This window comes from Montipora foliosa, chromosome 13 (genome assembly GCF_036669935.1).
Source record: "Montipora foliosa isolate CH-2021 chromosome 13, ASM3666993v2, whole genome shotgun sequence".
In the NCBI taxonomy this organism is placed as follows: domain Eukaryota; kingdom Metazoa; phylum Cnidaria; class Anthozoa; order Scleractinia; family Acroporidae; genus Montipora; species Montipora foliosa.
Genome location: NC_090881.1, coordinates 363,350 through 368,349, shown reverse-complemented (window position 1 = coordinate 368,349; position 5,000 = coordinate 363,350).

Here is a 5,000-nt window from a genome sequence, read left to right as displayed (position 1 = left end):
TTGTCATTTTTAGCTAGGGCCTTAAAATGTTCGGTTTTTCTATCGTGAAGCCGCCGTTTAGTTTTACCGATGTAATAACCATTACAATCCCAACAATTCGCTCTGTAAATAACTCTGGATTGTTGTGAACGATTAATACGGTCCTTGTAAGGAAAGAAAGATTTTATACATCGAGTGCACTGAAAAACAATCTTAAGGTTAACACAAGAATAGAATTTGTACACACAAGATTTCAGGCGTTTAGCTAGCTAGCTAGGCCCTAGCTAAAAGTATTTGCTTAATCTAGGTTCCAGTCCCCTCACCCGCTTTGTTATATATAAATAGTGTCTACCGCAAGTATTTACCACAAGTGTTACCGTTATTATTGCTGAGAGTTTTAGGATCACGTTTTTGTTACTTTTCAAGTTCTTTGGAGAATCATAGCTGTATTGGGCGCCGAAAGGTTACTTTCGAAAGTATTTTACTCAGGAGAACCTTGTAACTTTTGTAACATTCATTTATTCCAGTAGTTCAGGTGCTACGCCCGAGGCACGTAATCTTACGCCCAGGCTGTTATCTCATTGTCCTTTTTTCTTCAAAGGAACTGTATTGCCCGCAGTTAACCAATCCTAGATAAGCAAGAGCATATATAAACGCCAGTAGTTTGAGAGAGAGCTAGAGAGAGTTGGCTCCCGGCAACGGCAGAGTGCTGAAGTTCCATGCCTGAATAAAGAAGTTAAAACGCTGAAGCTGTGTCTACAAAATCTGTCCTGTAACATAATAGTTATGCATTGCAAAATCGCGTTGTGAGCTTGGGACGCTTGTGCTGTGACCTGTCAGTAAGAACTTGTGGCTGAGAGTCAGCTGTCTCTTGTCATTCTTTTTATGGTCCTCATGATAATAAGCAGAAAAATGTGCAAGGCACAGAATATCTATGACTGGGGATGATGTTGGTCTAAGCATATAGCGTTCAATGGTATTTGACTTAAAAATAAATCTGCACTTTCGCTGCCGCTGTTGGGCCATGGCTCAAATACAAATAGCTTTGTATCAAGGTGTCACGCAAGGTGACAATTCGGATATTTCGAAACGGAAGACGTCACGGAACGAGAAACCTGGAATAAGATTTATTTCTAATTGTTGATCATCTTCAACCTCCTGGAGATAAAAATTCAGAAGACCTACCGATTTTGATTTTAGAATTTGATGACAACTTAGTGATTGTCGATAAAAGGGAAGTGTACTATGTGTGATGAACTGTAAACCTTGCTTGGTACCCTTCTTAAGGATTGTATCCATCAGCTTCGACTGCATGGACACTGAAAATAATGGCTGTACTTGAACTCGATTGTTCACTGTCAGGGGTGATTGTCTCGACTTCTCGATCCATGTTGCAAATTTTACTGAGAAGTTCCCGAACTGTGATTTGACGTTTATAACTTACGTATTAGACGACACAATATTTCTTACCTTCGCACATTTGTACCTGGGATTCATCGAAATTAATTTCGTCTCCTTGTAAAGATTAAATGTGAAATCACTACCGTTTGTTCCATCAAATTAATGCCTCGTCCATTCCACGAATGTTCCCAAAAATCGCACAAAATGTTATAAATTCAATGCAAAAAACAGTTTCGTAACAACAACCACCTTGATGACGCAATAACATCTCAGTCCGAATTCAAACAGCGGATAAGGTCTGGCAAAAATCTTTCCGCGGATAGGGAATTTAAAAAAACCTGCAATTTACGACTACAAAGAAGAAAAACAAAAATACAAGAACAGAAAGTCAACAACACAGGATCCTACGGGCCGTCACCCATCCAAGTAGCAACCCCAGCCAACAGTTGATTTCAGTGTGAAGCACAAGCACGTGGCTAATTGGCATATCTGACTACGATGAAGAATATAAATTAATACCGTTGGGCTGCCTGTTACACAGCCATCCAACGGAATTTAGCCTGCGAGCAGGCCCTCCGAGGGACTGGGGTTGGGGTAGAATGAGGGCCTGCCCGCATGGCTTTGTATTTTGAATGTCGCGTCCAAAGTTTGGACGCAAAATACTGATTGGCTGAAATTAAATTACCTCGTGACGTCACCATTGACAAGCTCCGACAACAAGAAAGCCTCTTCGCTTCGCAGAGATGAGGTGGTCAGAAATGCGTCTGAGAAAATTGTAGAATGTTGCAATTTACCATAACTTTACATAATTAAAGGTCGGGCAACGCGATGCAATGGCTTCTCTACTGGAAGGAAGGAAGTTCTATCTCTGTTATCCACAGGATTCGGGAAAAGTCTTATTTCCCAACTGTTTTTCGTAGCGGCCAAAATACGAGGGCGACTTCATGTCACCGTGGTAGTTTCCTGTCCTCGACAAAGCATTATCTCTGATCACATTTAGACAAAAATGGGCATTTCGGCTGCCTCTGTTGCTGATTTAACGATAGAGAACGATAGAGGAACTCTACACGATTTTAGCAAGTATTTGGTTAAGCCGAAAAGGCGGCTCCACAAATGATTGCTCGATCTCCTCGTAACTCCGCAATACTCCGATACACTTGAAAACAAAATATTCCAATTTTCAAATTATTGAATTAGTAAAATACATATCTATAACCACAAATACTCGATAAACCTTTGAAATAAAATGGTGTAGGTATTAGAATATCTGTCTAGTATTAAAGTGTGATGTAGCAGTTGTAATGTCTGTATTTCATTAAAATAAATTAAATAAGATAACTCCACTTCACTTTACTGAAATTTGGCAGCAGTTGTGGTCGACGAGTCTCACACAGTGCAGATGCGGTCAGGGAAAACGAATTTCTCTATTACGATTCCCGCCGTTTGAAGTTTGTGTGCTAAATTTTTCCCTGACGAACGAAACACATTTTCCGCGGAAGGGACTTCACGAATTACCGTACTGAATATTCAGCTACGCTTTACAGCATCAGCAATAGTTGTTAGGCTCTTCTGGCGAAGGCTTCATTCCTTAACAGTTTTGTTTTTTAGTTTCTGCCTCGAGCAAATTGAAATACACAACGCGTGGCTTTCTGTTTTCTGTTTTTTTCAATGTTTACTTCAGGTGCGCGCTGATTGGCTAATTTTTGACAGCTCTCTCAGCGTGACATCAGGAGGCGGCATTCCAAATTCAAATGGATGCGTGCAGGCTCTCCTTCTCTCCCACCGAAGAGAGAGAGAGCCTGCTCGCAGGCTAAACGGAATTAAGCTGTAGTACCTCATCTAGGGGCCCGTTTCTCGAAAGTCCCGAAACTTTACGGGCCTTTTCGGGTATGACAATTTCCTTTGTATCTGAAGAACGGAAAGGATTTAGTCGTCAAACTTCACAGTCATTTTGCTTTTTGCTACCTTGAAAACGTGTTAAAGATCAGCTTTCCAAAACATGCGGATAGCAGTTTCACAAATGGCTTTTCGGGCCTGAAAAAATTTCGAGACTTTGGAGAAACGGGCCCTAGATGAGTAACAACAACATACGTGGACTTGACTGATACTCTGGAGGGGAATCGAATACAAGGAAAAAAAAACTGAGGATTTACGGATTAAGGTAAAGCGATTGGCTATCGATACAAAGAGTCGGTGGAGACAGTCAAAAGTTGGAAATTGCAGAAGTTTGACCCCATCGTCTCACGTAAGGCTCCCAAACCAATAATTCGGGTAAAACCTGGTGCTCTCTTCGTGAAAACCGACTTGTTTCCTCAAGGTATGGATAATTTCGGAACTTGGACCCTTAAGGTGGCTCGAAATACTTTCGCCTTCTTTCAAACAAATAAACATATTGTGTTCTTAGATACAGTTAGGGTAATCATATCAAGATGAAATTTGGGCAGGATATTAAGTACCCATCATAAGATTTTTCACATCACATTTTTCTCTAAAATAACGTTACCATGGCACCATCCGGAAGAGGAGATATAAAAGAATAAAGTTGCAAAAGCGGGTGAAATAAGAGGGTTACAAGATTAGCATTTACGCATGCATCACCCGCTCATTCGAGTGCAGGCGCGAGTGGACCTACAGGGTAACACAAACGGATTTAAGTGACCATTAAACCAATTGTGTACAATTTTCGAAGTTTTCGTGAATAGGAGATGTCTATTTATATTCCAGATATATAGGAATGAGAAGAAAGTTGAGCGAAATTGGCGGTATTTGATTATTTCTGGTGACCCATTTTGAATCGTGAGCTGACGGGAGCAGCTTTTAGAATTGCGTGTGTGGCTTACGCGCGCGCACTCAGCTGAAAACCCTTTCGACCTCCGTAAGATGGCTCCCTACCTGTTACAAAAGTAAACCTAGTTAATTTCTCTTTAAGTTTTCCATGTAGAAATTTACCAGTATGGGTACCGATATAATAAGACTTATTTTTTGGGTGTCAATTTTTGGATTATGGCCACTACCATGGCAACATCATATTTAATGACAGGCAGATATATTCACATTTTGGAAATGATATTGCCTGACATTTTGAGGTTTTAAAAAGTCAAGGTCGTTCCGACGGTTTTGCCAATACTCTGTAATTTGTCATTTTTCTAAATATAATCGATCAGCTCCGACAGTTTTTAACAAACTTTGGGTATTTGATAGGAACTGTATGTGGTTAGAACTGAGCCAACTAAAAAAAAGTACCGAAGGGAACGCGAGAAAATTAGCAGTTAATTTTAGAGAATTGCTCACACTGGCGTCACAAAAACCAGAAAAACACACGCGATTCAGGCTTTACGCGCCATACTAGTGCCCAGCTTGCGCGCGGCCTTAAAACTCTAGGGAGCCTACTTAACTGGACCACTTGTTATCGCGCTTCCGGCCAAATTAAACAAATTAAGAGCCGACTCATCCACTTTTTTCGGATGGAATAGGCCTTTTGCAACTAACGATCACATGGTACAAAATCCGCCATGCTGGAGGGCAAGCTCATATTTATTCCCACTGGGACATTAAAACAAAGAGACCTGAACCAGTCAAGCTTGACTTGCCTTCGTTTTAATGTCCCAGTGGGGGAATAA